We start from the raw sequence: 13079 nt of genomic DNA, 5'->3' as shown, positions 1-13079 counted from the left end.
TTTATGTGAGAACTGCCAAATCTTCATTATCAAATTATCTTTATGGGGGAAAAGGTCTTCCACATATTTCATGTGCAAAAGCTTATTTTCAGGAACTACAAAGTAATATAAAGTAGGAAAAGGAAACAAAAGAGATCAAATAGAAAGATAAAAGTGCAAGAATCTTTACTTTATATTCATATTAGTTCTTAGCTTCCCTTAAAAATATTTAATAAAAATTAAATATAAAAAAATAAACTCCAGGAACTCACCCCCTCATTTCTCCCTTGGATAGAATGGCTTCAAGATGACATCAGTAGTGTTGAATCAGGTATATTGTGCATACATATAATATGCTGTCATATATGCAAGGTAGAGTCAATCAGTGGAAAAGTCCCTAACTGGAAATAAGATATAGAGCTATCCAGGAGGTGAGACTCAAAGGTGAGAGACAGTCTGAAATAAAGGATGATAATTATCCATGATCTATTCTTCAAGACTCTTGAGCTTCTTAGAAATGAAGAAGCAATAGCAATGTTAGAGTAAATACTGTGCCCAATTGTTAATGTCTACTAAAAGGGTAGGAACATGATTTGCAGCTGCAGTTTACAGTAAATTAAGTAGTTTAACCAGTTACAGTGCTGATCCTCTTCTCTTCCCCACGACATGGAAAGGGAATTGCAGTGATTGTTGCTGCAGTTCCCCTGCTCTATTCAGGTTATCAAATTCTAAGAGAGAGAGAGAAAGAGGGAGGGAGGGAGGGAGGGAGGGAGAGAGAGAGAGAGAGAGAGAGAGAGAGAGAGAGAGAGAGAGAGAGAGAGAGAGAGAGAGAGAGAGAGAGTAGTTGTGCTTCAAACTGAAGGGGTTTGATTTCAGAATTTGAGAAATGCCAATGGATTTTTTAAAAGGATGTATTGTTATGAGTAATACAGTAATGACATAAAGTGAAATTCTGCTGCAGAAAACTTACTAGTTAGGGCACTAGAATTAAAATAGAAGATAAGTATGTAAAGTTACTCTCCCTTTCAGAAAAGTAGGTTGCGACCATTTCATCATTTTCTTTTTCAACTGGCTAATTTATAATTAAAATGACAAAAAAGGCATTTGAGAAATGTTAGAGATACTTTAATCCACAAATTAGGTTTACAGAAAGTTTACATCCCTTGATTAGGTGTTACAAGGTTTTCAAAAACTTTCACTTCTTTATTGCAAAGGTGTCAGATTTGACACTTCCTTGATAAAGGCAGGAAGAGGAACACTCCAAGGGGTTGGGGGAAATGTGATTTCCAGCAGTTATACAAGGAGTATTCATCCTTTTTCTCTTTTTCCCACCAACTTCCTCTTTCCTTCTCTAGTGATTGCTTTGTAGTCTTATTTTGCTTTGTAATTACTTTGTTGATTGTTAAGGAACAAAAATTTTGTAGCAATCTATTATTGGGCAGTTATTTATTATATTGGTATAATGCTAGATTTGCCAAGGATTCTCAGTACTTTACAATTCATTTGATTTTAAATGTATTTGATTGTAAACCAATATACAGTACATCCCTTACCCTATCATTCTGCAACAAGTAAGAAATAGATTGGAGATCCCTAGATTAATTAGCTTTAACATCAATAAAGTTTATTGTGAATAATTTTGATCCTGGTAAAAAGGCTTCACAGGAAGCTTATTGATACTTAAGAATACAATGCCAATGGAGGGGTGGAAATGTTTTTATTTGCTTTATGTCCCAGCTTTTGAAAAAGGAGTTCAAAGCAGCATACCTAATGCTTCCTCCTCCTATTTTTCTCACAACAATCCTGTGAGGTATGTTGGGCAGAGGGGCAGTAACTGGCCAAACTCACCAAATGACTTTCTGTGAACCAGAATTTGGGTCTTCCGCAGTCCAGTTCCAACACTTTAACCCCTACATCACAATGGTTCTCAGTGTGTACAGATGATATTGTCGAAATGAGTGCATTTAATTTTTAACTGGCAGCAGGGACAACAGTGCAAAAGGGGAATTATCCATTAAGGATTGGAAATGGCCAACTAACCCTTTCTCTTCATTGGTTGTTTAAGGTTTATTTGGGCATCCACATGATGATAGATTTGATTATTGCTTGTTCACACGGCACAATAAAGACTCGTTTCAAAACTGACTGATGGATTTTTTTTGTTACTCACCTTGTTTAAACATATGAGTGGACAAAAGTCATGAAATCTGTGAATATGCTAAAGCAGGCTTGTGATTTGAGGAATTGCTAAAGGAAGTTGATGAAATTAACCCTTTGGTAAAAAGGGCTTCCTTGGATTATCAGTCTAAAATCGCTGGTGCTCTTCAATTTTTCATCTGTTGAGGAGAGAGTTGCTTGTTACCTGTGTAAAGCTTATCATGGCTATGTAAAGAGGTAATTATTCTTATCAATTGAATAGGGACCAGACAAGCTGCCCTTCCTATTGACATATTCTTAACATGCTGTTGATTGCAATGGAAAAGATTCAGTTCTTGATTCTCAAATTCAGGAAGCCATATTGGCTAATTTACAAAGAACAATTATTCGTTTTAAAGTTTGTCTATCAAAATCCATTTGGAAACTGTAAGAAAGCAAAGTCAGGAGTTTTACATGTGTCATAGATGCATTATGCATTTGAACAGGTTATGCAGGCCCGCTTTCCTATTATATCAATTAAAATAATTATTTCTAAATATATAAATTTGTGAGTCCTTGTAAATGTCATTTCTTGCCCTCCTCTTTTGATGATGCATTTCCTTTTTGCATATGGCCACTCTACATGTGTACAGATGGGTCATGCAAACTCTTGTTATGGTAGTATATAAATATAAATAGGTTCAAGAAACATCATAGATAAGCAGTACTGATACAAATATTCTAACCTTTGTTTCAAATCTCTTCCTAAGCAAAGTGAACTTTCATTCATCCTAAATCCAGAGTAACTATTTCATTCTATTTGTAAGATAATTTTGCTATATAGAGATTTGGCAGCCACAAGAACATAATAATAACATTTCTCCCCATGATTTAGCTGCAGAGATTATTCAGTAATTAAAACTCCACAGATTATCCCTGCAGAATTTGCTCTAGGTAAACATATTCCCAAAAAATTCAATGTATGAGATACGTGTTATAATCATAGGTAGTTCTCAACTTACAGTTCATTTAGTGACCATTTGAAGTTACAACATCACTGAAAAAAGTGACTTACGGATATTTTTCATACTGATGACCATTGCAGCATCCTCATGGTCATGTGACCAAGATCTGGATGTTTGACAACTGGTCCATATTTATAATGGTTCCAATGTCCTAGGGTCATGTAATCCCCTTCTGTGACCTTCTGACAAGCAAAATCAGATTCACTTAACAACTGGGTTATTAACTTAACAAGAACTTGTTGTTCCTAATTAACTTTACTATATTTAGTCCAGTATGTTTAACTGCAGATATGTTTTGAAGCAAGGAGTATGGAAGGATAAGGGTTAGACCTAAAGTGGGTGGCAACCACCATTCTCAGTGCAGAAACGGGACTGCTTTGTTTTGTTTTTCTCAGAATTATGAATTCTTTGTAATCACCTTTTGAAATTAATCCTGGGGGTACAGCTTGCTCATTCCTGCCTAGTATAATTATAAAAACATTGACATCTAAGCCAGGAGATACTTTACAAAAAGGATTTTAAAATTCAAAATCTTACCTCGGTTATCCGGGAGGGAATAAGAATTCATTCTGAATTCAAAGGAATATTCTTAAAATGAGTGGTGTTAGTTTTACTGTCAAAAAGCTATCTTTGTGGTGCATGAATGTTTATAATTGATATTAGACTGCAGAAAAGCCATTGTGTGCTACTGATGAGTCTTCATGTACTTTTACCAGTGTAGTAAAATGAAACTGGTGGTGGCTTGGGATAAGGAAGATCAAGTCCCCAATATCTCAGCCTAAATTATCTCACAAGATTATTCTGGGGAGGCAATGAGACACCTTTTTATGTATTCTCATTGCTGCATAGGTCATTAAACAAGTACAAGGAAACCACTCATGATAGCTTCACCAAAATTCTGGCAGCAGCTTAATGAAAGACAGGTACTATAGCTACTGTCAGGAGGAAAAAAGGAGCATTTCCACTATTTTTCCCCTTGACTAATAGCAAGTAGCATGTGGTCATTTTATCTTGAGTTGTCAGTGGCCTAGACAGGAACAATTTACATTTCATTGACTGACCGGATAACTTATTGACTAGAAATATCCCAAACCTAGAACTTCTGTATGTGTAAAAGCATAAACTGTGCATTGGGCTTTCAAAATGTGAGATGTGGAAGAGCAGAGTAACCAATTCGAATGAAAATAACTCACTGATAACTCACTGCTTCCTTGTCTACATAAAATTATATAATGTAACAAGGGACTAAATATCACAGAAAACTGAGTTTTAGTTATTAGGCTCACAGAAATTCAGCTAATATTATTAATACACTTTAATTCATTTTTTAGGACTGGCTATTTATTCTTCCCCCTCAATTCCTGTTCAGCATCTACAACAGTGTGAAGGAAATATTAAAATAATTAAAAAAAAAAGATTAAAATTAAAAATCAGTTTCTCTTGTTCTTGTAAAATGGAAAAAATAAGCATAAAAGGGAGGCAGAGCAACCTTTCAAAGGTATTATAAAGTGGTTTGCTTCCTTGCCTCTCAAATTGTTTTTTGCTCATTTTTTAAAAAAAATTATACGAGTTAAGGATAGTAGTATGAAACTTGGAAAGATCACAGCTAATGATACATTAGTTACTTAGTCGTTCCTTTCTCTACTTGCTATATCACTAGGTAGCCATATAATTCCAAAATGTAACCTATTTGCAATTTTAATGATATATAAAATGGTTCAAAATCATAGTGATTTATAATGAATTGAAATATTAGAAAATAATTAGTTTTTTTAAAGTTATGCTTTAATGCTTTATATTTGCAAGACAATACACTGTCAATAAAACTTATACTAACTCTTTAGAATACATTTTAAATCAAAGTATCCAATATAACAGATCACCTCTAAAGTATACAGACTTCAGATACTAGGTTTTATGGCATTTTGGAAGACAGCTGTGTCTGGCTTTAATTACAGAATCTCCCTAGGTCTAGAATCCTTCAAAGGCTATACACAACATAATTGTTCAATGACTTCCTCAACATTTGGATCCTTTGATCATGTCAAACGCGTTCAACAAAGAACTTTACCTGTAAATATACTGCTGTCAACTTAATGGAGCAAAAGTTAACACCATAAAGTTCACAGGTTTTCTTCAGCCTAAATAAGGTGACAAAAGCAGATCTTGTGGACTGTAAGACAATGGACCTCCACTGCAGTGTTTATATGTAAAGATGCCAAAGACTGCATCAACTCAACTGAACTTCATAGTCAATTTGTTTGTACAGATTTCATTTGATAAAAAAAGTGATTCTTTCTCATACTTAAATTATTTCCCAAGCATGCTCTAATATTTATTGGAAGGAAACAAGTTGGGATGGGGTTGATTTAATCTTTCTAGCACCCTGAAATAATGTTTAAACTTTTATGGCAGATAGAAAAAAAATAGTTCACAACTATGCAGGAGATTATTTTGGAATTCTAGTCTTTGGATAAAAAACAAAGTACTGTAGGGTAGACTGTGAAGTGAGAAACACATCCCAGAGAGAATGAGAGAGATTAAATAAAATTTTAGATTTCTTTGAAAATGAACTCCTTGAAATCTGTAAATACACTTTTTTTTCCCATCCAATCTTTTCTAACTAGGGGCAAATGTGATGCAATTATTCCTGATATGGCCCAGCTAGCTAATAGAACTGCCTTTTTAATCCGTCTGAAAGGCTGGAGAAATAGAAAGTCTGGGGATATAAATCCCCCCCCACACACAAGTCCCAAATTGCCTAAAAATTTATTTGGAATTTCATTCAATAAAGTATTATAAAGTTTGGAACACCAATTAATTATTGCACAAAAATAAAACTTTTATGGGATAAAGGAAGCATGTTCTGATCAGGACCCGATTTGCCTAAAGTAACCTGGCCCTAGAAATGAAATTGCCACTGTATTTCAGTGCTGTCTTTTTTGCAAATATCAGGGACTGCTTCCTTACAACATTTAAATGCTTTTTTTTTTTTTACAAGTCTCCCAGCTTTCAAAACAAAACCATAAACAGTTCTTTTTTTTTTTCCTTGCAGAGAAGTGGAATTTCAGTGAAACTGGGGGTTTTGTTGGGATGAGAATCAGATGCCTGGATATACACCCATTCCCCTTGCCAACAGAATGTCTGGGTAGAGCAGATGGAACATATGGCCTTCAGTGCACAAAACCAGCAAGCAGTGCAGAGAGATAATAGAGATGGAACAAAACCGTCTCAGAAAGCAACTGCAGCATACGTGGCTCCAGCTGCTGCTTTGGGGAAAGTCTCAGCATGTTCTTTATGCTATGCCTTTTCACTATTTTGCCATGTTACAGCATAATGTGTTTAGAAACAAATGAAATCAAGCTTTAAGTCTGCATTTCAGCAGCAGTTCTGCCAGAAAAGAAAGAATTGAAAGGGTGACTTCCACATAAACAAAAGTGTTTATTAATGTAATTTTTTTATTCCCCCCTCCCCATTGCCTTTTTTAATTTGGACAAAAAAAAAAATCAGGATAGAAATAAAGTCCATTGAGTTCGTCTACTTGAACCCTACTGAAATGAATAGAAATTCTATAGCATCATTTTATCCTCATTATGTATCTAAGACATTATTTCCCCTCCCCCATTTTCCATAGTTCTTCCTAGATATATAAATGCAGATTGTTGTGAATCTCCTCCCCCGGTGTCACTTTTAAGAATCACCACAAGTAGCAGCAATTAATTTTGTGGTCTTCTTCCTGCAGGCAATTTCAGAATGGAAAATCTGGATGGTGCCAACCAAAACCATCTGCTCAATATTCACATATCATTTACAACTCTCTGCTCAACATCCACCGCAGTTACTGCTGCTTAAATATCAGCTGGGTGAGCAACTCCCAGTTGAAAGAAAAACATTTTAACGCATTTTTCAAGTCCATTCTTTAAAAATAAAAAGTTATTGAAGCATTTAATAACTCATAGCCTTGACATGTCAGCCACATTATTTCATCATTTTATATTGCTCAAGTATAAAGTATAATTAGAATTGGAGTCAAAACATGGGGAAAAGAGTTATGGAACACTAGGAAATACAGAAGTGCAGAAGTCCAAATAACAATGAATTCTAAAAGGGCAATCTCTCCTTTTCACTAAAACAACAGCTCAATGAATGCAATGGGGAAACACAGGACACTGCAATGGCATATTGTGAAGGTGGGGAGGGAACACAGAATTCAGGACAATGCAGGGGTGAAATCCAGCAGCTTCTAACAGGTTCTGGAGAACTGGTAGCGGAAATTTTGAGTAGTTCAGAGAACCAGCAAATACCACCTCTGGCTGGCCAGAGTAATTATGTATTATGGATACATAATTATGGATACATTACTTATGGATGTTCGTTTTCCCTTAGCAATTTTGTGTGCCCAAAGAAGCTTTTGCATGTCCAGAAGGAGTAAAAAAGAATTAAGAAAAAACTTGACTTCTTTTATTGGAGTGAATTTTGACAACACACTGAGCCATAGCTAAAATAATTTAGATTATAACCAATCATGATTAGGAAATTTGATTAAAGAATGCCTAATTTATTTCAAACTTAGATTTTAGAAAACCACAATATTTTAATATGTTTTGGGAATGCAATTTACATGGCTATCATTGATCTTAAATACATGTTTTATAGTCCAGTATTTCTCAACCATGGCAAAGGAGTAGACTTCAACTCCCAGAATTCCCCAGACAGCCTTGCTTGGTGGGGAACTCTGGAAGTTGAAGTCCACATCTCTTCAAGTTGCCAGGGTTGAAAAACACTGTTTTATACTGTATAGAGGACAGGACTAGGAGAAATCTATATTGAGAAACAGGCTTCTTTGTAGATATCACAATTAGATCACTAGGTTTTCTCCAAACCCACTCAAGCCACAAATCAAATATACCATAGCCTTTTACCTTATTTATAATTGATATGGTATCATAGACTATGTATTAGATATACAGCCTTTTCACCTGAAAATAAATTTTATGCTTTCGTGTTTATTATATGCTAATGCCATTGCACTGTCTTCAAGTACGGTAGGTCTGTAATGTCTTTCATAAATTTTTGTGAATACTTGAAAAATAAAATATGAAATGTAATGATTTTAAAAAGTGATGTTTCAAAAAAAAAAAAGGGACACCTGTATACCCTTATGGGAGTTAGACAGAGAAATAATTAAAACACATATGAGTATGATGTAATATTCTATAGAACATATAAACAAAAATTGTTGTAAATATAGAAGTAGGGATGCCTATTTATTCCAAAGGTAGAAGCGTTGGGTCTGTCTGTCTGTCTGTCTGTCTGTCTGTCTGTCTATCTTCTATTTTATCATCACTACCAACATCCTCTTCTTTCTCAATCTATCAATTTTTATTTCCTTTAGAGATATTGAAATTTAGAGTGACTCCTTGGGTCATTGTTTCAGAGATATTTCCTTACAGATTCCTCAATGCCTTCAACAATATCAGAATTTGAAAAGTTGTTAAAAATTTAGAGAAATATTCAAAGATGTTTCTGTCTTGAAAGTATCCCATGTTGAATTGCATAGCATAGTCATCAGAGTTGAGCACAGAAATGTTTAATGACATTTTGTATTATGTCACAAAATGCTTTATGGCAATTTTGATGTCATAAAATGTTTTATAAAATTTGCCAAATTTCAATTCTACAGGAATCATAGGTTCTGGATTTTGGACACCTTCTGTAAATTAGCCCATTTGAGGTAGCTTGTTTCAAAAGTTTTGCCCTATGATGCATGATTAAAGTTAGTGCAGTGAAAGGTTACAGACAAAAGAATTTTAGTAATATGTAGATAGAAATCATACATAATAGGTTATTAAAACTTTTATTAGCTTTTCCTCTATCAGTTTGTTCTGATATCCATGGAGTAGAATTAGTAATTACATCTATGTAGACATGTGCATATTCAGTAACGTTTACTGGAAGAGGGGCATATCTAACAGACTTGCTGTTTAATTGCTCAGTTGGTTTTACTTTTCAATGGAATTTTGTTTTTAATAGAAGAGCCTAATACAGTATTTATGTGTTAAATTTCTGTATCTGACTTCAGCTGACTGAAGTATGACAAATGCAACATTTTAAATCAAAGTTGAATTCAAACATAGTAAAAGCTCTGTGAATATATATACATACACACACACACACACACACACACACGCACACACACACACACACACACAGTGACACCTAGAGGATAGAAATATTTGAGAGACAATTTTTCAAAGTTTTGATCATTTCAGGTACTATATATTATTATCTTCATGATTTGGAACTGGTAACAGACTTTAATTTGGTTACCACACCAAATAATCATGTGCCTAAAAGTAAATTATATGCATTAAAAGAAATCAAAGCATTGAAATAGCATTGGATATCTAACAAAACATTAAATATCTAACAAAATGATATTCGGTGTAGAGAAAAATAAGGTTTTACATTTAGACAAGAAAAACCAAGTGTACAGATACAGATTAGATGAAACCTGGCTCAATAGCAATAACTGTGAGATGTCCTAGTGGACAATTACTTAGATATGAAACAGGAGTGTGCGGCAGCAATCAAAAAACCCAATGCAATTCTAGATTGCATTAACAGAGGTATAGAACCAAGATCATGTTAAGTATTAGTAACGCTTTATAAAGCCTTAGTAAGACCACACTTAGAATACTGCATCCAGTTTGGTCACCAAATTATGAAAAGATGTTGAGACTCTGAAAAGAATGCAGAAAAGAGCAACAAAGATGATTAGGGGGCTGGAGGCTAAAACAATTCAAGAACAGTTGCAGGAATTGGGTATGTCTTGTCTAGTGAAACATAGGACTAGGGCTGACATGATAGCAGTGTTCCAATATTTGAGAGGCTGCCACAAAGAAGAGTGGGTCAACCTATTTTCCAAAGCACCAGAAGGTAAGACAAGAAACAATGGATCGAAACAACTAATCAAGAAGAGAAGCAACCTAGAACTAAAGAAAACTTACCTAACAGTGAGAACAATTAACCAACAGCTTGGTTTCAGAAGTTGTGGGTGCTCTGTCACTGGAGGCTTTTAAGAAGAGACTGGACAGCCACTTGTCTGGAATGGTGTAGGGTCTCCTGCTTGAGTAGGAGGTTGGACTAGAAGACCCTCTAAGGCCTCTTCCAACTCTGTTATTCTGATATTCTGAAATAATAAATTCATCCTTCCACGCTAATGCAAGTAATTTCATGGCAGTCCTTCCATGAAGTTCAGTTCTCCTTACTTTTTAACATTTATGTAAAGCTGTTGGCTAAGATCATCGTGCAGTTTGGGGTATGATATCACTACATTGATGGTACCCAGTTGTACAATTCCTAGGTTATAAAGGTGATGCTACTGATGATGCCTGGAAGCTGTAATGCAAAAAACAAAACAAAAGAAAACAAAAAAATCCCTGGATGAAATTATACTAAAATGGTGCTCCTGTTGTTTATCCATTGGTGTTCTCTGTTGTGGCCAAGATAGGTCCTTGACAGGTGGGCACAACATGTGAAGGAGTATATCTACAATTTAGGGTGCTTTGGAATTCATGGCTTCTACTTGATCAGCAGATTAAGAGTATGGCCTGTTTTTGCCTAGCTATGGCTGGTATGCTAATTGCAACCGTACCTGAGGCAAGAAGACATGCCTTCATCACCATTTGTCTTAACTACTTCAATGTGATTTAGATGTGGCTGCCTTAAACAACTACTCAGAAGCCCATGTGCTTACTGATGCTCTTTATTGGGAGTATATGACATCCATTTTGTGGTCTCGGCACTGATTCTTGAATAGCTTCTGGGTACAATTTAATGTACTATTGACTTTTAAAATTATTTTTGGTTTGGCATCTAGATACCTTCAGGACTGACTGCTTCCACCAGTATTGGTCCAATCGCTTTGAAGAAGTTGTGAGAACTAATTGTAATCCCACATTTCTGAGTGATTCAGGGGTTGAGGTTTGAGTTGCATTGATGCCATGAAGGTTATATTTCCTCAATATGTTACTGTCAGCAAAACACTGAAAACATGAGATGCTACCCAAAACATTTATGTATAATTATGGCTCTGAAGAGCTGGAAGTGAGAAAACAAGGGTGCAGAGAACAGTACAATATTTTTCAATTTTTTAAATAAATACATTTTCTAATAGCAGTGACAATGTGACATCATGGATGTCCATAAGGCTGGAGTTTTTCTTACCCTTTGGCACTGAAGTGTGGTTTTAAAAATAAGAGATTTATCAGGCTTTTAGAATGACTTAATGTATCCATTTTCCTGTCCCAAATCAGCAGTCAATTGTTTATTGCTGAATGAGTGGTTTTGGGGAGACAACATCCCATTTATTCTTGAGATACAAACCGGACCCCTTTCAGTCAGGGCTCAGACCTGATATGGGACCAGCATAGCATTAATTCCACTCTTGGATAACTTTCAGTGGAGTAGATGGTATCCTTCCTTTGTTCCTTCTGGGCCTTTCAGCAGCTTGCAATACCATTAATTCTGTGTTGTATATCCTTCTCCTTTCTCCAGGCTGATTTCAGTCCATGTCGATGGGAAGAGAGCGCCAGCACATGGCATCTACTTTGTGGGATACTACCAGGTTTGGTTCTTTCATTCTTCCTGCTTAACATTTACATGGAGTTGCTGGTTGACACAATCCAATAGTTGGACATAAGATATCACTAGTAGGTTGATGATACTCAGCTTTATATTTCACCCCTGAATCACATAAGTGATGCTATTAATGTCCTGCCCATGTTCCTGAGGACTATGGGGCCTGGATGAAGCACAATACACTCTACCCAAGCAAGGCACAATACACTCTACCCAAGAAAGTCTGTATAGCTTTGGGTTTTTCAGCCTTGTGGTGCCAAGTTTCTTACATTTTTGGTTCTGAATGAAGTGACACTGCCTTCATTCTAGGCAGACTCACTGTGCAATCTGGGAGTTCTCTTGGATTCACAGCTCCTGCTCAAAGACGACGACTTTTGAGCAGGAGCTATGCACCTTTCAGGTTCTGCACCTGTTCCTGGACCAGGAAGCCCTACTTCCTATCATTCATGCCCCCGTGACATCGCATCTGGACTACATCTCATCTGGCAATGCACTCTACATGAGGTTGCTCTTGAAGAACATTTGGAAGTTTCACAATATGACAAGTTAAGTGTGGCTACTTGATGCATGCAACACCACTACATTACTTGCGACTGTGCTTTTGGAGACAGTTAATGGTGCTGGTTGTCACCTTTAAAGTGTAATGGTATGTGGCAGCAACACTACTTTATTCACAAAAATGGAAGGTCACCTCGATCCCCACAATGGATGAATTGCTTCAAAAATTGATGGAGATGGCTATATTGACTGTTTTGATCAAAGAAAAAAAAATACAAATACTTTTATTTTTACTTGGAAACTGCTTCTGGACTTTGTGCTTGACATGGGAAAAAAATGAAACTTTGATTTTGGGTTTTACTGATTAGATTTGTTGTTATACCGTAGAACTGGCTAGTTTATACTATTATGTAAAAGTAAAAAGTGGAGGTTTGATGTTAATGCCTTATTCTACTGCATTAAAGGGAATCAGAAGTCAATGTTTTTTCTTCTTTTTCTCCTTTTCTTTCCCTCACTTTTCCCTTCCCTATTTTCCCTACTACGGTATTTACTTTTATATTTTCTTTGTATGCTACATTATAAACTAATAAAAATGTTTTAAGAAAAGTGTAAAGGTATGTGGGAAAGATCTTAGAAACCTGGGTAAAGAGAAGTTAACAAGTGAACAGTCGGATTTCTTTGAATGAATAGTTAATTGACTCTGGAAATAATAATCTATGTTATTCAGGAATAATATTGGGACAACACTCTAATTGCAGAATCTTTGGATCAGACTTTTGAAACAGAAGATTCAAAATT

Source organism: Pituophis catenifer, unplaced genomic scaffold, assembly GCF_029215685.1.
Source record: "Pituophis catenifer annectens isolate HBS135680 unplaced genomic scaffold, rPitCat1.0.hap2 SCAF_6, whole genome shotgun sequence".
In the NCBI taxonomy this organism is placed as follows: Eukaryota; Metazoa; Chordata; class Lepidosauria; order Squamata; family Colubridae; genus Pituophis; species Pituophis catenifer.
This window is presented reverse-complemented; position numbering follows the sequence as displayed.